Source organism: Serinus canaria, chromosome 4 (assembly GCF_022539315.1).
Source record: "Serinus canaria isolate serCan28SL12 chromosome 4, serCan2020, whole genome shotgun sequence".
Taxonomy (NCBI): domain Eukaryota; kingdom Metazoa; phylum Chordata; class Aves; order Passeriformes; family Fringillidae; genus Serinus; species Serinus canaria.
The window spans coordinates 3,884,642-3,906,390 of NC_066317.1; the positions used below are offsets into that span (position 1 = coordinate 3,884,642).

Consider the following 21,749-nt stretch of genomic DNA (forward strand, 5'->3'; position numbering starts at 1 on the left):
GGGAACAAAAATATGCCTAGAGCATACCCAGATTTCATTTACTATGCCTGCAACCCAAACTTTTCCTCTGAGCAGAACTATGTATCTCCACAGAGTCATGTTAATAGTGCCATTAATCTTCCCTGCAGTAATCTCTACCTCTCAGCTTTTACACATTCAGCACCTGGGGCAGATTTGACCTGACAAGTTTGTCCTTGAATCCTATCATTTAAAAAGCCCACATTAAAAAAACCCTCATGTATTATCAGCACTGCTGTGTTTTATCAAATAACTGCCACCAGCTCCTGCCTGAAATAGTTCATTTGCAGAGCTGTTGCCACCAAACTGTGGAAACCAACCATCAGTCAAGAGCTTGTTTTGGTCCCTTTTTCAGCGAGAGCAAATGAACTGCAGATGGAGCACTGTTTATACTTTCCCATCATCTCAGAGTGCCGGGAGCTGTTGCTGTGATGTCATTGCACTTGGGGAGGACACAGAGAAGGCAGCAAGACTGGAAATATTTATTTATTAAGGCTAGTTTGGACTTAGACTATAGAAGGAGCACCAAGAGGCTGGAAGTGCAAGGTACATCACCTCACTTTTGGTGTAGACCTATGGGGAGACATCACATGGGGGAGAAAGTTTGGTGCATCTGCTGATCAAATTGAAAATGGAAAGAACTTGTTCTTAGATTTTATGTAGCTCAGTGTCAGCAGAAACTTTTGGTTGTTAGGGGTGGGGTGTATATCTGAAACTTCTGTCACAGAAATACTGGCCTTTCTGGCTGAGGCAGATGAGTTTTGCCTGATTAAGATAAATAGTATAGTCCATTCCCACCCTCAGGTGTCCACCCATTTTGGGAAGCAGATTTTACTGACTAGCTTGTGTTGTGGATGAAGCAAAGCAACATTAATTGAGAAAACTGATGATAGACTTTTCCGCTTCCTATAGCAGGCTTCATCCATGAATCTGTGCTTGAAGCAGGAATGCTCTAAGTCACACCAATCATTGGAAAAGTCTGATAACACAGAGCTGCAGAGCTCAAAACAGTACTAAAGCAAACAAATCAAGGTTATGGTGTCACAAAAGGAACTTTGTCTACCTGGCCAGAAAACAATATTCTTTACAGTATTACTTCCTCATTTTCTAAGCAGTGTTTTGTGTTGCTAGTTGTAAAAGCTGCAAACAAAGCATGTGAGCTTACTACACCATTCTCTATTAGGCAAAGATCTGTCCTGCAGCTTCTGAGAAGCTTTATATGTAACTCTGGTCTCCCAAACACAGAGGTAATTTCAGCTAAACCAGTGTCTAGTAGAAATGTGGGAATGAGTTCTTCATGTGGCACCCCATGCAGAGAGAACAAATGTCCTTTGTTTTTATTTTAATAATGAACTTTCAAGGCATCTATGCTAAATGATTTTCTTCTGCCTGTAGTGTTTAGTGCTCAATTTCATTGCTGTCTATAGGAAAGTGCATTATTATGTGTTTAATGGTCACTTAAGGCTCACTTAAAGTTTTTATTACAGTATGCTTATTAATAGTGCACAGCTTATTTCTGGAGAGGTTCCGTTCCGCTATTTGTGTCTAACTAATGTTTAAAAAAAAAAGTGAAATTTTAAGATGTTGGTAATATCTCTGAATATTTATGTTGGAAGGGATTTCAGGAAGTGATTTAGTCCCATTCCTCTGCTCCAGGCAGGGCTAATGTCGACATTAGGACAGGATGCTCGTGGCCTTTCACAGTCATATTCTTGGTGTCTGACTCGAGGTTTCCCAGCCTGCTCAGTGCCTCTCTGTTGAGCCCCAGGGAAATGTGCTCAGTGCAGCCACTCAGTGCAGCTCCCAAGCAGCCTTCAAAAGGCTTTAGGACCAGAGCTGGGTCCCAGGTGCTGTGACCAACAATTGTACATCTGCCAGTGTGTGCCTGAAAGCCTTTTTCAGCACACTCGGCTTTTCTGCACTGAGCTGGTGCTTCAAGGCAAAGGAAAGTAAATTCTCTGAGTGGTTCCACAGGGAGAAAGAAAACACTGTGGGATGTAATTCACTAAATTATCAGCAGGGGCAGGTAGAGGAAGATACTTTGGCAGCCAAAACCAATAATGAACTTGCTTTCTATTCACTTAATCTAGGGGGTTTTTCTACCCCTACTTCATCACCCCTTCTGTCACTAATATATTCCTTCCCTGAATGGTTAGGCTTGCATTAATCCCTCTGGCTGGCAGGAGAATCCCAATTTTCAAGATCACCAAAGTAAATACAACCTGTATCTTCATCTCTCATGGTTTTTTACTTCAGATCTACTCACTGACTTTCCAGACTTGGAGAAAATGTGGGTTATCCCACCCAGTGGGTTTCCCTGGTTCTGCTGAGCTGAAGATGTAAACACTTGGAACAGAATGCAGGAAAAGGGGGTGCATATGAGAAGTCTGTAAGAAAAGCTCCCTTCACTGTCCCATGATAATTGTGACCCTGAGCATCTGTCCTCCATTGTGGTCAGGAGGAAACAATGAAATACTCCAAAAATACACAGAAAAAGGAGAACAGCCACTGTGGTGCAACTACAAACCTGCACAGGAGAGGACTAGCCTGGGTGACTTAAAAGATGTTTTTACCCCCAGGCTAGATTCTAACTTTGGCTTGTCTGGGGTAAATCAGGCATAACTTTTCTGACATCAAAGACTCTGCTCCACATCATCTAGCTTCATCTTTTGAAACTCAGGTCAAACCCATTAACTTTTCTAGGCAAGTTCTGCCCAAAATGAATGGGTGGAGCAAGCTCAAGCCTATAATTTTATTATTTTCACTTGGGCACTTGGACAATTCGGTATTCACATCTGGCTTTGTCTTTTAAAGGGCATTTTTTTGGCATCTGAACTGGCAATTGTCTGGCCACAACTATTCAGCTGCCCAGTTTTGGATGGGGTGGGTTAGGGGTAGGCCAGCTTGAGAAATACAGATGCAAAGGGGTGTGTAGTAATTTTTAGGATGCTGTAAGAAAGCGGTGTTGGATTCTAAGGGTCAAGATTCAGGCGATGATAAAAATGGAGCTCATTTTTTGCCTGTACAATTTTTTTCTTTCACTTTAATTTAAAGTTAGTGAGCCATATGCAGAGCAGAGATGAAAGTCTCTTAGTAAATGACTGTGACCTTATTTTGAATAATCTAGAATATTTTTCGTTGTGATGAAACATAAGCATCAGGCGACTGCTGAGGTGCAGGTTCCAGTTCAGGTGGTTGTGCTTAGCTGCATGTCATTCTTAGCTGGAAACTTACGCTGTGATTTCACATTGCTTTGGAATCAGGGAATCGCTTTAGCAACATGCTACCTTAGACATTTCTAGGAAACAGAAATTCAGCTGCGGTTGCAGTTGCTGCTCTGGGTGTTTAATGCATTCCCATGCAATACCACGGGAAGGGGCTGATCTGTAAGAGGGAGTAAACCTAGGAATACCCTCCTGAAACGATGCAAAGCCCCGGAGTCAAGCTGGGCTGTATTAAACGTTCTCAGCCACCAGGTGGCAATGAGCCGTGGCGCTGAGCCTGGGGACACGGCAGGACCATCCCTCCACTGCAGAGTCCGGGCATTGCATGGGAGAAGCCATATTCCTATGGAGCACACGCCTTAGGGTCTCTGATGGATCTCAGCATGCTGGCAGTGACTGCAGTTTTTTCATTCCAGTGGTGTGAATCAGTTTTCATTCCCTTGGTTGTCTTTTGTCATTTGCCACTTAGCAATGTCATATTTTAACACTCTCTGTGTCCTTTGGGAAGCAACTGCATTCTGTTATTTCAGCTGTGAGCCCGATAATCTACTGAAGTGCTGATGGATGTTTTAAAGAAAATGGCAATTATCATGTGCAGTTATGCTGAGCTGGAAATGTCCTGGAGCCGGTGTATCCTGTTACCAACTATAAGAAATAAGAGCATGTGGAGCACTGTGCTCACCTAGAAGAGAGGTAGTGATAATTTAGGAATGAGTTCTGAGAGACATATTTGCTTCTGGCCTATGCTGAGGCTGTAACTTTTTCAGAGAAAGGGGGTAAAGTTATTCACTAGGATTTTTTTTTCTATTGTGGCAAGAAAATAACATTCAAGGACACCAGCAGAGCTCAGCAGCACTTCTCCCAAGTTGCAGTAAGGTCAGCATTAGGAATTTCTCATTTTATGGGATGCTCTGGGAACCCTTTATCCATTTGCAGGAAGGCTTTCCTCTGTAGGTGTCACAGTTTAACTGAGCACTTTCATTAGTAGTGGAATACTTCTTAAACAGCACTCAGGGTTTCACAGGCATGTCCTTAACATCTGAGAAGAAACTGCTTCTGAAGGAGCCCCATGTCATGTTCTTCACTTTGAGATCCTAGCAGGGCAATCTGAGCCAGCAGAACTGACAAATGTTCTGCAGGAATCTAGTGTTTGGTAGTGTGTACTGCAAATGCCTCCTGCAAAAATGATGCTGGAAAGGAAGTTGCTGCAGCAAAGCCGGACACCACAGACACAAAGCAGTGGTGTTGCAGACACTCATGCAAGTTTAATTTCTTCTGTGTCTGTGATGGTATCAGTCTTTGGTTACATAGCAGTCCTACGGTTTTCCCATTTTCTGCTGTTTTATTTGTGCAGCCAAAGTATATCCAGCTAAAACTCTGATTAAAATATCTTGAGATAATGAGGCTTGAGCATAATTTCTTGTATGCCCAGGTTCAGCTCCAATCATGTTTTGTAAGTGCATACAATAACAGCACACTGCCTTTGGTAAAATGGTGTGATCTAAACAGGTAAAGATGAGAAAACCCCATAGAAAGTTCAGAAAGGGCAGGGAATTAAAAAGGCAGGAAAAGACATGGTAACAGTGGAAAGATTGAATTTCATGTAACATGCAGCAGTCTCAGTGTGCACATTGCCTGGCCAAGGTAAACCACTCAATAAGTTACTGTACAAACAGAGAATCATGAAGTGTGTGATCCTTTAATCTTGAGGTGGCATCCCTGTAGTTCTGTTCTAATTACCTTGTTATGGATAGCAGGAGCTGATGTGGTTCCAGTTCCTGAAGAGGCATGGTAGCTTCTGATTGTTGGAAAACAGATAAAGACTGTTCCATGGTTTCACAGGCATGCCTAAAATCCAGCTGTTAGGCGAATTTCTATTTAGCTATGGTTTGGAAGGTGTTTAAGGGGAACAGCAGTTTAATGGAGCATCTGGATCTCATTGCAGGCCTGCTTTTTGTTTTTGTGTTTCTTAATTTATTATTACACATTCCAGCTGGGCTCATAGAGGCAAAAAGGAGACAAGACATGGCCCCAAGTCACAAAGCAAATTTGTATTCCAACTTAAACTTTAAAGTTTCCTTTTGCCTTTTACTTAAAATATTAAATGTTAGAGCTTCCAACACTCCTTGATGGTATTTTTACTTGAAGTTTAACTTATGATTAATGTATTAACATTCCTTGTTTCAAAAACAATATTAAAACATATTATAGAAGGTTTTTTTTTTTTTTTCAGTTTTGTTTTGGTCCACTGCTGCTGTTTTGTAGGAATAGTTGCTTATCTGTCTTTTTATTCAGGAGAATGTCAGGGGTGTTTTTGTGATTTGAGGGCTCCTGGAGCTACTCTGTAAAATGTGCTGTATGGTACGGGTAATCTATACTTGACTCTTACTATGGATAAAAAATAGCAGAACATGCCGGCTGTTGACTGCATTATGTTGTTTATCCTGCTTATGAGTCTTCCTGCAGGCTGTTCATCCTCTCACTATCCATTTCCCAGTTATTTCTGACAAAATTTTGCTTTGCAAAAAAAAAAAAAAAAAAAAAAGGCAAAGGACTGCAGTCACATCCATGTTCTGATCGTTGCCTGCTGTATTCCTCCCTCACAGACCCAAGTTTGTTGTCCTCCCACTCTGTTAAACTGTGCCAAAATACAGAATGTAATTGAGAAATAATGTATTAGTGCTCTTGTGAGGAAATAAGGAAATCCAAAAGGAAATTCCACTTTTAAGTGTCTTCAATTCTGTTAAGGCAAGCTGTATATTTGGTTGTCTGCTTGAAGGGGAAAACTGAAGCCCAGCCACTAGAGTTAAAGGTGTGTGTGACCTTGGCTGTGCTGGTTGTTTGCTACTTAGGTAAATTCTTGCCTTTTCTGATATCTGTGGATCGTATCCTTGGAACTGCTGTGTAATGCAGCTAAATCATTTCCATGGGCGTGAAGGGGAAAGACAAGGAATTTGTCCCAGAGTTTAATCTGAGAGATACACAGTTTTACAAGAGATTAAAGAAGGCTCTTGAGACAGTAAATAGAAATATGCCCAGAAGCAGCCTTTTGGGTGTCAGGTCTTTAGATTGATATTCATGCTCACAGATCTAATTACTGCTGGTGAACTGGAAATATCTGTACCAGCTCCACTCTTCTCTAACATGCTGCTGATCACAGCTGTATAAAGCCAGTGAGTGAAAAACCAGCAAGTGCTTGTCAAACCTTAAACAGTGGCCCAATTTCTTTGTGCTCATGATCCAAGCAGAAGAAGGCAGGGGTGATTCCAATTACTTTTTATCACATCAATGAAATGGGATAATTTCTCTGAGTTTTGTGGAACAAGATACTATCTAATGCAAATTACAGCAGCTACATGGATGTTTCTCAGAGGAGCTGTTCTTCCAGCTGGAACCATTGGAATACTTTCTGCACCCTTTCCTCCTGCCTCACCCTTGAACTGCCCCTGGGGTCAAGTAATGTGTAAGTAAAGCAAAAAATCTACAGGAGCACAAAGGAGAATCATGAGAGCTGTAGGTTTTGTCCACTGAATTGGTGACAAACCCTGAAAGATGGATGGGACCTAATTGTAACAGTGATCCTGATGGTTGCTTCTCAGATTTCTGCATTTATTCCTGCAGCTCTGAGTATTGCAGTACAGTGCCTTGTCCTTGTGTATCTTTGCTCTGTTCACTAAAATTCTCTTGCCCTCACCAAAGATTCCCATTTCTCACTCATCTGACAATACCTAGGGCATTGTCAGGATCTGAAGCTCTCCACATCATTGGGCAACCATCAGTAAATGCACAAGCTCTCACTTTGGAGAACTCCTTGGATGCTGTTGGGATAGGTATGAGCAATTTTGTCTGTGTCAGCCAAAAAGGCAGCAGACAAATGCAGAGAGAAAAGCATGCTAACAAGTTTGGAAAGCTGCAGGCTGCCAAATGAGAGCATGCAGAGCATGGTGCTTTAAAAATTTGTTACTTTGCTCTAATTTCCTGTGTTTTGAAGGTTTTTTTGAAGGTGATGGCACTGGTGACAGTAGTGATGATGAGCTAGAGAGAAGCATGCAGTGCTCCATCTCAGAAAATTTTGAGACCTGAATCATTTTCTTCTGGGAAAACTTTTAGTGCCAATTATGTTCCAAAAGAATTTCCGAGGCAGCCTGCCCATCCAATTTCTCTCTTTTCCAGCTTATAAAATAGCAAGCTGATAGCATGCATCTCTCCTTTTGACCCTGTGGAGCATAAGGCAACTGAAAAGTCACTGGGCTGCCCCTGGAAGCTGGGTTATGGATTCTGGCCAAAAGCGTGGAAGCTGTAATTGGTGTGGAAGATTTTTCTTCTCTTAATCACGCCTTCATATTTGAACTCTTTCCAGTCTTCCCAAAGAACAAGTCATTAGCCACTCCTTTGGAAGCAGAAAGGCTTGAGGCAGCATAGTTTGAGATTTGTTTGACCTTTCAGCTCTGCTTTCCTCTGAGCACAGGATTACTTTTGCTCTATGCAATTTGGATTATGTAGGGATTCAAACATGTGAGAGAGCGAGGGAAATGATAATTTTTGGGTCAATGAATGAGACTTTTGGGGAACCTCTCTCTATTGGCTGGTATGTTTTTCAGGAAGTTTGGTGTTGTCAGAGTAGTTGCTGAAGCTACTTGCATGAAAATCTGAGGGGTTTGAATAGGATGTGAAAGTCTGAAAATTCCTTCTGCTAAGGACAGGTCTTATGCTGTGATGTGTGTTGAAGGCAGAAAATATTTCACAGCCTGTTCACAGCAGAAAACATATGAGAAAAATCAGTATGCAAAAGGAAGAAGTTAAATTATCAAACAACATGAAGAAATGGGTTATAGTTATCTGATTTGACTGTCCAAAAGAAAGGGAACACTGCTTTCCCCAGGCCCAAAAAGAGTTTGCAGGGCTGACCCCTGAGAGAAGCTGACCCAATATTTATGGAAACAAGAGATTCCTGAAGGAGCTGTCTCTGCCAGAAGAGCTGCTGCAGGGATGTTCCTCTTAAATGAAATAATACCATTCCTGTAGGAATTAAAATCTGACTAAAATCACTAACGTTATGGAAAATACTCCAAAACCTACACTGTGCTGTTCTGAAGGCAGTTGCTCCAGAATACCCTGAAGAACCAAATGCTGCAACTTAAAGCCAATAATACCAATTCAGTAGGCATATAACGTCTGCCAGTGCATGGAAACAGAGTCAGGACAGCTGATTTAATTCACAGAAAATACAGAATTTGGTTAGTATCCTTCGGTGATTGGTTGTCTTACTGATGGCAGGATTTGTTTGCTAATAGCCAACTGTAAATATCATTTGTACCATGTAACCCTGAGTTACTGTGATTCCCACCCTCCCCCTGGCTGGGGGAATTTGGGTTTGATCATGAGTAACTGAGACAGAAGTACCAAAGTACAGTAAATCCAACAAAATACTTTCTTACCCCAAAATACACATTCCAAAACACTGGAAGAACACAGCTTTTTTTTTTTTTTCTGTATTATTTACTCAAAAAACAGATGAAAAATAATACAGTTCAGGAAGCTTATATGTGATTAAAGGAATGTGCTGTGCATGCATCTTAATATGCAACATACATATAGTTCCAATTGTATTGGTGCATGGAGTCAGAGAAGAGATTTCTGAAGGCAAAGCAGGAGTTACTCCCAGAAACTGAGAGGGAGACAGTCTCAAAATTAGCTTTAGTGGGATTTTATTTCTACTTTGCATGAAGGCTGTAGCCTTCATGCAAAGTAGAAATAAAATATTGGAATCTCATATGCATGCATGCAGTATTTGTCTTTTAAGCATGATTAACATTCTGAGAGAAAGGTTTAATATGCAGCTGGAGCCTGAAGAGCCACTTGGAACTTAGGGATCCAAGTCTGTGGTATAGAGTCTGTCCTGGAGCCAGCATAACTTTTCTCCTATGTGTAGGTGAGGAGACCGAGGCTTGAGCAGAGCTGGCTGTTAGGGGGATGCTTTTGGTGACAAAGTGACACTGTCCCTCCTGGAGCTGCCAGGCTGTGCTGATGTAACCTGCTCTGAAGGTGCCTCTCTCCTCTACTTTCTAATCAGTTTGGAGGGGTCACTGGCCATGCCAGGCATCTGTGTAGCTGCTGGGGTGCACGACTTCTTTTGAATTGTCTGCCTCCTGCTTGCATTATCAGGTTACTTTTCTTTCAGGGGCCTGCATAAGAGAACAGGCCTCTGCCCAGTGCCAGTTCTAAGTGCAAAGAAAAGCCTTTTTGTTTGGCTTTGCCTTTGATGTGTGTCGAGAGGAAGCATGCAAACCGCACTGCTGGGTTAGCTGACCTCTCTGCGGTGAGTTCCAGTTGCATTTACTTCTCAAATAGCTATAAAAAGTGAAGGCTTTTCAAAGCTGTAGCTCCAAATTGTTCCCAGCACAAACCCCAAACAGCTGCACTTTGTGCTGGGAAATGCCTTGAAGGCTGAAGGAGGGAGCCTTCCCTCCAGGCCATGTGGATGCTTTACAGCTGTACGTGTGGCCTTGAGGTCAAAGTGACTTCCTTGGAGATCCCATCCATGGATGGGCTGGCCAGGCAGTTTTGTGCTTATGAAGGATGACCTTGGCCTGTTGTCCCGAATGCTGCTGTGGGGAGAGGAATGTGCTGATGGGAGATCTGCACATCCTCACCTTCCAGGGGTGCCTTTCAGCACCCTCACCTCTCTTGGCACACACTCCCTGCATTTGGGGCCCTCCTAATCCATAGGGACAGGTCTGAGGACAGGAAGCAGCACATCCCTGCCAGCCCGAGGTGCTGAGTGCTCCCATTAACTCTGTGGGAAAGCACAGGAGCTGGGCTGAGACTCTGCTGACATCAGGGCCTTGTTTCTGGTCACTCAAGCAGGGTTTGTTTTATATACCCTGAACTTTCTCAAGCAGCTCTGGAAGACCCAACTCCAACGTCTGCTTTACAATTATCTGACAACTAACTTAATAAAAGCTCCGCAATTAACAGGCTGAATTCACGTAGCTCATGTTCTTCAGAGCCTCATCTGGAGGCTTTGCAGTTCTTAATGTGCAGAACTTTGCAGATGCTGCACTGATCCACTGAGCTCTGCTCTAATATTATTTAAAAGTAATTGCCCTCACCATGTTGTTTCTGCTTTGCTATTTCTGAGTTATGCAAAATTCAGGAAGCTGCCTCTTGCACATGATTATAAATTGCTGGCTGGGGTGAGATACCTAACAGGCAGCTAAAATATAATAAAACATTAAATGCATTTTCATATTGTGCACATTCTCTTTGCGTATTATTCTCAAGGGATTTGCTTCACAATACTAACCATGAAAAGAAAAAATTCTTTTCTCAGTAATGAACAGATACAGCAGAAGGGTTTTGGCATGTGGTTCTTCCCTCAAAGAATTTTTCTTGAAAAGGGTATGAAGAAAATCTCAATAAAATATTAAGATTTGACCTATTGCTGATTATGTTGGAAAAGCACAGGAGAGAGTCGTGGCAGGAATATGATGGAAGGGAGAAGGAAAGTAGGGTGCCAAGTGTATCCCTTAAAATTAAAATTTCCTGCTTTGTTATTAAGAAGAACAGCAGGTTTTATTAGTGGCATATAAACAGCACTGAAACCTGGAAGTGACAACTACCAGCAGCCCACGGCTTGTTAAGTCCATGATAGAAGGTTATAATTCATATGCCATCTGGAAATTTTGTTGAGGGCTGCTCTCAACATGAGCTCATCATTTGGTACAAAATATTCTCCTGCAAGAACATGTCTCAAAGAACAGCAAGAGAACTGAGGGGCAACAATTTTCAGGATAAGAATCAATAAATTCTGTGAAGAAAAGAGATGACTTTATTTTCACCTTGGACTTATTGATATTACTCTGAATTCACTTAGATCCTGAAGTCTGAGTGCTCTCTTGTTTCTTCCTGACTGGGACTGGTGATCTATTTAGACCCTGCTATGAGCCACAGACAAAAAGTCCTGCCACAGACTTTGCCTACAAAACTCATTCTGGATACCCGGTAAGAAACTGAAAACGGTAGAAAAACATAAAAATGAAATATTAAAGATAGCTTGATGGAATCTACCAGCTCATCTGACACATAAAAAAAGATGGGAAAACTTGTTATATTTAGGCTCATAAATTAGAAGACAGGTGATGTGTCATACATATTGCATAACAGAAGGTAAATGCTAGTGAGAAGAGATTATTTAAGTGATATCATTGGCACATGAAAAACTTCCTGGTGACTAAAAGCCAGTTTAGATTCTAAGTAAGAGAGGCCATTAATTTTTAACACAGGGAAAGTCCAGAGCCTTGCAGAAATTTAGCCTCGGGAATTGTCTGAAACAAATCAGTTTAATTTAGCATTGAACAGAGAGAAAATGCATGTACAAGTGGCAGTGCAGCCAAACTTTCAAGAGGGCTTCCAAGCAAAACTGAAATCACAGATGATGAGCTAAGTTTGTCAAACACAGCACATTACTTACAGAAATGTTAAGGTAAATCATGGACCTGAAGTTATCCAATGTGGATATCAATTATTTGAGCAGTCTGTAATTAAACCCAGACTTTTCTGATAGCTGTGGCTGTCTCCACATTGTTTCAAAGTTTTTGACCTTGAATAATATTTGCTGAACTGGATGTCTACGGCCACAATATCACACAAGATATTTTGGAGTTGTGGAAAGATGAGCTCACCAAGGGCACACACAACCCACAGCCTGATCCACGGACAGTGACTGATGTCAGCCCAGAAAACAATCTGATTTTCATATATCCTGAAAATGCTCTCTGCTTGCATGGACATTCAGAGATGTTTTTGACAAAGTAAGTCATCAGTTTTCCTGCTCTCACCAGTCATCTTTAAAGTGGCACTTCCCAAAAATGTGTTCTCCTCTGAGATTCACACCATTAGTCATGTTGTTGATTCAGTCAGGCTTCCCAAACCTGGCCTGTGTCTCCTATTAGCTTCTTCTTTTTGCATCATTTTCTTTGAATTATTGCTGATCCAACTCTGAATTACAGTAATTCTGTATAGACAATTTTATATTAACAGAGAATTTTATATTAACAAAGGCATTTGCTTATTGTGCTAAAGACCCTCAGGAATAATCTTTAATTTTTAAAAATTGCTGCATTAAAATTGTTGTTCCCACTGAAAACACTGGGTCTCTCCCAACAAGCAATAAAATTACGAGATTTAGGCACTATAGGATCCTCCCCTTAGTATGGGAAAAATATAAAAGAAACCTTAACTAGTTTCAGCCCAGTTCAAAATGAGACTCACTCCAGCACCAGCTCCATAGTGCTGTTTTTAAGATAAAAATCTGTGAAAATTAGAGCTGGGGACCTCAAAGTCAGTGAAGCCATTCTTGAAGATTTAATCATTGCATATATTTGGAACACTGACATTTTTAGTCTTATGAGTATTGTGAGAATCACAACTTTAGTCATGCCTAAATGCAAACCTTATAGAAATATTCCTTACAAACTTGAAGTCATGAAGCAAATTGATTTAGGGTTGGGAAGAGATCATTCTCTTTGGGATTCTCTTTGGTTTTCTTTTTAAAAATATGGTCATCTCAGAAACAAGTTTCCCCCTTTGATTTGTCAATAAAATGGGAAAAATATTAAAAATACTATGCTGGTAAAAATACTGTTCTAATATTTTAATCCTCCTTATTTTCTGAGATATTCTGTTTTCTATGAAGCACAGTCTGCACAAAGAGATTCAGCTGCAGAAACCATAGTTTGAAGTGGGAAGCTGAGACTTTCTGACAAATTGCAAATAGCTAACTTGGAAAAGTGTTCCCTGTTATCTTCCTCTGAACGAAAAAGAACACGTCTCTTCTGACATGTGTTCTTGCTATCTGCTGATCTCAGCATTTAAGAATGTTTGGGGAATAGGACAGGACTGTGTTAAGGGAACTTGGATAAGTAAATCCTCTTGTGGCTCTTTAGGAAGTTATAATCTGCAAAAGGACTTCACTTGAAGGAATCTCTTCTACTTAGAAGGCAAAAAGGGAAAATTAAAACTCCCTATTGCACACAGCTTGCTATCTGATTTTTCCCCTCATGTGTAGCCAGATTTTTCTGAGGGAAAAACTTTAATGATAATTGCTTTTTTCCATAGCAGAGCAAGGATTTTTTGAACAGATGCTGACTGATTCCGTTCTGTGCAATTGGACTGGCGGCTCTCAGAGTACTTGTTCAGGGCTGCCAAGTTATGAAATGTTTGAGGTACAAGCAGAGTGTGAATAAAGCTTTTATTGCTTTGAACAGGACATCTCAGCTCAAAATTCCCTTGCTTACATTTGTGTGGATACTAATGGTGTGTTAGTTAAATGTGGATATAAAAATGTCAGATGGACTAAAACAGATCAAATCTTATTTCTTCTTAGTTTTACCCTTTAAATGTTTTATGGTTACTATCACTGGGCTTCCCTCCTCTTCTCATGTTTTGTGTTGACTGGCTGTTCCATGGTCACCTTTTAAAATACAAATACAGCCACAAATCAGCAGCTGCTTTTATTGTCATTTATATCAACACAGTTGTTCTCTCTGCTTTCATAGATGTGGGAATATTTTCTACATGGGGTGAGTGAAGAACTCCTTATATTCTTCTTTATATTTGAGATGATATGTCTGGAAAATAGCAGGTTTCCCAGGGTCTAAAATCTTTCACATATGCTAGGAGAAGCTTCAATCAGTCCTCTTAAAATCTGTCTCAAGTCTTTAAATACTATTGTTGTATTTTCAAATTCTAGATTATACTTTTATGTTTGCCAGTCTTTTTTTTTCTGAAGGAAATTTTATCATTTGATCTGATTATGATTTAAAGTTAGTGATATGAACAGTTTTTAAATTTTCCTCTATTCTTTTCCTCTTCTCTCAATATGGTTTTGTAAGGGAAGACAAGTAGGAAAGGCAAACATGGAAGAATTTTTTTGTTTCAGAAAGAAAATCGATGTGTTCAAATACATTGAAAGAAAAAATGCAGTTTCACTATTTTATATAAAATGAATGTATAATTTTCAACCAGACCTAGCTACTAACATTTATTCATTATATTACTTAAGTACTTACACAGCATTTCAGGAATGATAACTATTGCTAGAAATTGCACAGTGAATTCAAAGGTTGCTCCCTTTCTGGTGCTGCAGATCCCAGGCAGTAATGCTGAGCAAGTTCACTCTTACAGCAACATCGTGTTTTGCTCTACTTGTCACTACAGATTCCAAAGGCTGCAAAACTCTCCCATGTTTCTGATCCTTCTCATAGTTGATCCTTCTCATAATCAAAATGTTGGATGATACTCTAATGGTGCAAGAGTTGTGTCAGCACCCTGTGAGCCAACGTCTGGAAACCATTAATGCTTCATGAGGCAAAGGATGGCACAGACACCACTGATGCACCTGGAAAGAGCAAAACCTCTCTGTTGTGCCCTGGTAGGGTGGGTGGTTGCCAGGGGAAGGCTGGGAATCTCCCAGGGCCCTTCACACAGGCTCCTGGCACATACAAAATGGCTGGACCTACAGTATGACCAGGAACCCAAAATGCTCCATGTGAAAAGAATGAGGAATATTGCTCTCTTGGTTTTTGTTAGTTACAATCTGTTAGTGACAGTCCAGTCTGTAAAAAGTGACAGCTACATCTGTGTGGATAAATTTCCCATCTGAAACAGATCTGAAACCAATTATTTGGAACTTAATTGCATGTCTTGCATAGCATTTGATTTATTTATGTGCACAGTGGCTCTGTGGCATGTGGCAGCCATCACAGGTAGGTTGTCTTGTTACATGTGACATGAATGATATAAGAATATTTCTCCATGCTGACATGGTTCATCTGCTCAAACTTAAAGAGCTCATTTAGCAAGGCATCCTTATTTTTTAATCTTTCCTTTATTCTCTTGTAATAGCTTCAATAGTTATTCAGCTCCATTTCAAATATTTGAAATGCATGTCTTATGTAGGACATAATGTAGGACAATTTATGCAAAAGCAATTGTGTCTGATTATGACATATTCTCCAGAATCTAGAAAAGCTCACTAAAAGCCAAGAACTGTAGCTTTTCATTACTACTTTTTTTTGGACACTTTCTCTGTTTATTAATATCATGACTGGCAACCCTTATCAAGCTCCTTTGACTCTCCTGGTTCTGCCGGGAGCTGGGACTGTTCAGACTGGAGAAAAGTGCAGAAGACACAAGTAGAAGTGATGCTGTCTTTTTATTTTTATTTTTTTTTTCCAGAATGCCTGCAGCTATGATTTTCCACTCAGTGAAGATTTTCGCCCCAAAGGAATGAAGAGTAGGCAGATGCTCAGAGAACAAGTGATACGGAGCTAGGAAGATATTAAGACCTGCAGCTCATGACAAGCTAAAATCTTTTGCAAACAGAATTACAATTAGCTGTGTTCTGATGGGATTTCTGAGGACTTAGAGAATTCTTGATGGTTCAGAAAGAGAATTTAAACTTCTAATATGCCTCGTTTTCTGTCAGCTATGCAGAGGCAATAGAAAACATTTGTCAAAACAGATGGCAGGTTTAGCCCCCCGCCACTGAATACAAATGGGAAGTTCAAGGTCCAGTTAATGGCTGCTGAGCCAAGAAACATTTGGAAACTTAGTTTAGCATTGAATAGACCCCAAAGAATACAGTGTTACAATTCCAGGACGCCGTGGCTAGGCCAAACTCGGAGCGCTGTGAGCAGTCCTTTCGCAGCTTGTGCTTCCAGCCAGAACGAAGAACTGCTGAGGTGCACAAAAACTGAGATGTAGCAGCTAACATGGTTGTCAGGATTTTTGAGAAGACATGTTTGACAGCTGCTTCAGCCCAGCAGAACATTTCTTTGCCCAGTGCTTCCTGACATTTTACTGCCAATCAATTGCTTTTCCAACTCTAAAATAATTATCTGAAAAGCAATCATGTGCATAAAGTATACAAGGAGACGAAATGTGAAAATCTCTGTTTTTTCTATTAAATCATACTGGTATTTACTCTGAAGTAAGTTTCACAGAATCTCTAGGCAGATTGTGGAAACTATGATCTGTGGAGCCAAAAGCTTTTAATTGCCAGTGGCGTAACTACTGAAAGCAAAACAAAGTCACAGAGATGTTTTACATGCATCCAGTAAAACAAATGCTGGGGTAATCTGTGCTGATTAATAATGAAAAAGGTTCTTGCTGTGATTGAAACAATTCACTGTTAAATGAGCAGAGGTTACTTGCCTGAGTTTGGAATAAGAACAATGAAAAAGCTCCTACAAAGTGTTTGTAATAGTGCTCAGTGCTTTATACAGACCCTAATCAAGATCCTAGTAATGCAATCATACAATAGATTAGAAAGGTGGATTTTTCCTATGGAATGGGTACTCACTGCAGTGCAGTAAATGCAAGGTTAAACTGCACCATGTCTGTCTCTACCTTTGCATCCCTTGTCTGTACATCAGGAATTAAGCATTGAAGACCAGAAGTGTAGCACTGCTGAAAACATGACTGACCTGTCAGTCCTGCACACAAGTCCCTGTCACCAGGTTCAGAGTGTTTCTTCCCAGTTGGGTCTGGCTGGGTTCCCTTCTTCTTTCTTCACACTGAGGGGAATGTACAACAGCAACTTAAAATCAAGAGCAAGGGCTAAAAGATAACTTTTGTGGCTGGTAATTGTCAGACTACCCATATTTGTTTTCCATAGTTTCACAGGAATGGCTTCCTCAGGATTAGGTAAGGCTACCTGACTCGTTGACTTTCTTTTTCCTTCTAGAATTTCATGAACCTATGGGATGAATGCCATGAGTGAAAGCCAAGTTGCTGTTAGCTATATGTCAAGGTAAGCTGTTAAACACCCAGTGTTATTACCTGTTGTGTTTATTTGGAGTTGTGAAGAAGCACTGATGTGCATTATACCCTGAGCAACTTGCGAGTGAGTATGGAACAATGGCAGGTCCTTAATTTCTATACCAGTGGTTTCAGACTGGACCTCGAGACCAAATCAGATAATTAAAATCCAGGTAATCTTATAAAGATGTGCAATTCTTCCTCTTCAAAACCCTTGTGTTTTTCATGCAACAAATCTGGCCAATATGCCACCGTTGGTTCCTGCAAAGCAGAACTGAGATCTGTGAAGAAAGCTGTCAAGTGTTCCCTTAGGATTTAGGCCCTGATGATCAGCACAGCAGCAGCAGGCAGATGTTAACACACCTCAGCTGGCAGGAAAATTCAATTTTTTAAAGACTGTGTGTTCCAAATAGATGTGGCAGATGTACAGTGAAGCCCACAGAGCTGTGGGAGCTCATCACTAATACTGAGGGTCTTGGATCTTCCTGACAGATAACAGCTTGCTGGAGCAGCTGTCTCCAGAGGGTTGCTGTTATTTGGAAGCAACACATTTCAGTGCCTCTTTTCTTGACAATACCTGGGATTAATTTAGTCTACTGTTGTCTAAAGATCCCTGTGGACAAGGATCTGTCTTGAAGGAAATGGCTTCCGAGACCCAAATTGAGTGATGAAGAATTGTGGTTGCCAAATTTGTTTGCATAGATGGGCTTTTTAGCTGAGACTTTCACTGTGTGGTTTGACGCTAAAAAAGTCATTCCTGGATTGAAGCACTGGGAAACAGTAAAAGGGAATAAAAATGCATGTACAGAACTAGAAAACAACTCTTTAAACTTTATCCATAATTTAAAATGGAAGAAAAAAATAATTTAGTGAATTGCATTTTCACAAGTCTGACTAAGGAGCAAGGCATTTCTTGCTGGATTCGTGAATGTGTTCTGTACTGTGCAAACAAAGGAAATGCTGTTTTCCCTTAATAGTTCTATAAACATATGTTCTGCCACTTTAATCTCCCAGTGACAATAATGCAGCATTTTATTTCCTGATTTGTTTTGACTATTAAACCTATGAGCTTAGATAATTTTGTTAAAATACAATTAAAATGTAACAACTTGCCTAGTTATCCTCCTAGTCAAATTTGTCCTCATTTGAAAGGGCTCTTTTCTAATTTTGACTTATTAAATTCCATGAGAAAGATCAAAGGTGCCCTCCTGTTCCTTATTACAGAGGATCAATGGATCAGATACTTCAAGGTTTGATAAAATATCTCAGTGAATTCAGCTGCATGCAGTAATTTTTATGTTATTAGGCCATTTTACAGTAAGAGTTAAACTCCCAATCCTTTTGTGAACAGCATCCATACATGCTAAACAAGTACCTCTTTCCTGAGGAACACGGTTCTGTTCTTGTTTCAGATTTGAAAATGTACCATGTCCTTTTCAGTTGCTAAGCTGTGTGATTTACGAACTGCCCTCGATGGATTGTATTGGCATCCCATCAGGACTGCATTCTAGCCTTCCTCCCTAAAATACAGGCAGTTCTAAGAAAGCAGCACTATTCTTGTGAAAACAGCATTTATATATTTCTCTTGCATGTTTATCCTCAGCATCATCTTACTGGGAACGTGCTTAACCTGCCAAAAGCTCTTCTGAACTCTGACTGCAAACCATTCCAAAGTCCAAATTTCTCATGCAAATGCCGTATGACCTCAGGTAGGTAGAGAACTCCAGGTTCTCTGAGCACGTTATCTGCAACCAACTTTACAGTTTTCTGAGCCTTTTGGCTGCTGCATATTCAAAGCACTGTTTACTTATTCTCCTTGTCATCTAGTCAGACTGCATAGCTTTGATCCAGGCAGTTTGATTTCAGTCTTACCTCAGGATTCACAACCTCATGGTGCTGAGAAGTCTGACCCAGGTGCCTTATCCTGAAAACCTGAGGCTTTTTATTTGTTTCATTAACTCCCATGGCTTGCAAGCGATCCAGCTTTTGTTCAGCCGCCGTTCTGAAGGCTGGTGCATGGCTCTGCACGGCTTGGGCTTTCCTTAATCAACATATGGACTATAATATATTGGTTGTTTTGAGTCTGATGTCATGGGAAAAGTGTTGCTTCAGTCAGTATGGAAACTTGCCCAGATACCTTCGCGTTGTTTCTTCCTTGACTGTAGTATCTGCTTGAAACTTTTCACTTGCCTTCTAATGGTTATTCCTGCTCATCCACAGGCTGTTTCCAGTCCAAATATAGTGCTACTTGATTGAAAAAATCCAAGAAGCAGTTCTCTTTTTGGCACATGTTTAACAATCCCAGCTAAATCCCTTCTGAAATGCCAGGGTCCGGTTTGTCATAGAAGGTCACAGGCTTGCTTGGGCTGTCCCTCCGGACATTTCAGCGACTCCTGTGTCTGCACAGCTACAAAAACTCGGCTGAAATCTGGAATGTTTTTCAAACCCTTTCTTCCCCTCCCTCCGAAGTGGCTGTGAGGAAGCAGTGACCGAGGGTATCCTTGTGAAACTCCTATTGACCCTCAATATGGAATGTGCAGCCAGTTCAGGGCTGTGTCGGGGTCCCGTGTTTGGGGTTTGTTTTTTGTACTGAGGGAACCTTTCAGATGGTGTTTGGGAATGACTTTAAAAGAACAGCTAAAGTAATTTTATTTGCTTGTCTGCATAACTAAGGGATATTAGTCAGGGCAAACTAATGTAACTCCAGTGATATTAATAGAGCTGAGTTAGAACAACTGGAGAATAAGCCCTTAAATTCTAGGGAAATTATTATTGTTCAGGCTGAGTTTCAAAGGCTCTAATGCTGTCTAATAATGTTAGGAGTCTCTAATATCCAACTAATTCCTAATTAGCTTTTCCTTCCCTGTTATGCTTTTTTTGTTTATGTCAGAGTTTTGCTGTAAGAAAACAAAAACTCTGTTCGAGATAAACTTGCCCTGAGCTGTGCCTACAGACATGTAGAACCTGCCCAGGACAAGAGGCTCAGCAGGCTCAGGGCTTGCACACTCCTGTTGAAACACTCAGAAAATCAAAATGTGTTTCTCCTTTGTAAATACCAACCAGGATTTTTCTGTAACTTCTAACATGGTTGATTAGGAATGGATTTTCCTAGGGACAAAGGTACCATTCTCACTTGGGGTTTGTCTCACTGCCAGATTTCAAGCTCCTCTTATAAATCACTATGGCTCTTATAAATCACAATGGCATTATGGTGGTGAAACCACCCTGCACTAAGTTTGTTCCAAAAATGGCTGAACTATTTTCTACCAAACTTAATTTAAAAAAAATAAACAATTACCAAGTCAAAGAAGAAGAAATTTCAACCTGGATATTGAAGTTTGGCTTTTTAACTTTTCACACATTATGGAGCTAGAGCTTTCTCCATGCCATCTGATTAACCACTCCAATTTTTGTCTGCATTAGAAACTTTATATAATAATGTAAGGAACAACAAGTGTGGAGATCTTTGGTTGGTTTTATCTGCATTTGGAGGATCTTCTGAATACTATCAAAAGAGTGAAAAGGGTCCAAGATCCAAGCTTTTCTCAGGCAGTACTCATTAGAGAGGGCAAGTGTGTAACTCCACCAAAATAAAGAAATGCTTAAATTATTAAAATAATGCATATTCTATTATCTAAGGCATAGATAATAGAACTTTGGCACTTTGGATTTGTGCTGTGTGAGGAAGCAGGTTAGAAAACAAATAGAGAGACCTTGTAGAGGTCAGTCTGTCCTGGGCACCCTGAAGCTGCAATGCAGAAGATGGCAAAATGAGTCCGTCTGCAAACAAACTGGAAATAAACAACTGCTTGAATGCAATTTTCCTTTCACCCAAAAGCTAGGACAGTGCTTTTTGTTACCTTGTCTAACCTATTGCATTTCCAGGCTACCTATCAACACAGTTTCAGCTCTCCCCTTGCATAATATGAGGAGAGAAAACCCAGGAGCCAGGCAGAGAATGTACTGACCATTGTGACACCTTTGCAACATTAAATGGCTTTGGCCCTTGGAAAGACCTCTTGGCAGTGACAAATGTGCACGTATTCTGATACTTGATGTCCTGAGATTTCTTCTTAGTTACTGTTCTCTATGAAAACAATGTTTTTAAAATAGTGGAGATGATATCCAGGATATTTTTGCTATTTATAATTCCCATTGTTGCAGCTCTCTGGGGATGATTAGGTTGGATGACTTCAGTGGTGTGATAGCTATTGATATAAATAACTTTCCAGAAGATTTCCTTGTGGCTTCAGAACAAATTAACCAGCAAGAAAAACATTTCTGAAGGAGTTCAGTTACCTAGCCTTTTTCTGAAAACCACACTAGGCACTGCTCTGCATGCAGAAGAGATAAAAACCTTTGAAAGCTAATCTTTGAGTGCTTAGGATTTTCATTTTAAAAATCAATTACCAAACACCTAGGTCCCATTTTCAGGAGTTTTGGGCTCCTCGGTCTCTCAGGTATTTCTGACTGTTGTGTTTCCTGAGAAATTTAGAGAAAGGGAAGAATGCTCACCTAGATGAAAGCAAAATTAAGCTGTACTCCTCAGGATCAGACACAGAGTATAGTTCAGTGAGTTGCTAGGGAAATCTGGCCCAGGGACAGGTAATTATCCAAAACTCTCTGCTTGAAGCATACCTAAAGGTTTGCTGTTTGAAAAGGTCTTTCCTTTGAGATTTCCAG

General features: G+C 40.5%; 1 protein-coding gene across 2 annotated transcripts in view; it reads right to left on the reverse strand.

Annotated features, from left to right (window-relative positions):
* PDE5A (phosphodiesterase 5A) overlaps positions 1-19,625 on the reverse strand; it is a 105,948-nt gene extending 86,323 nt beyond the window's left edge. For both annotated transcript variants that reach the window (XM_018921128.3, XM_030239202.2), the window contains exons 1-2: positions 18,939-19,625; positions 16,733-16,822 (exon numbers count right to left, since the gene is read on the reverse strand). The gene's annotated coding sequence lies outside the window, so the exon portion shown is untranslated. The remainder of the gene's footprint in view (positions 1-16,732; positions 16,823-18,938) is intronic.
* Positions 19,626-21,749: the final 2,124 nt, after the last annotated feature.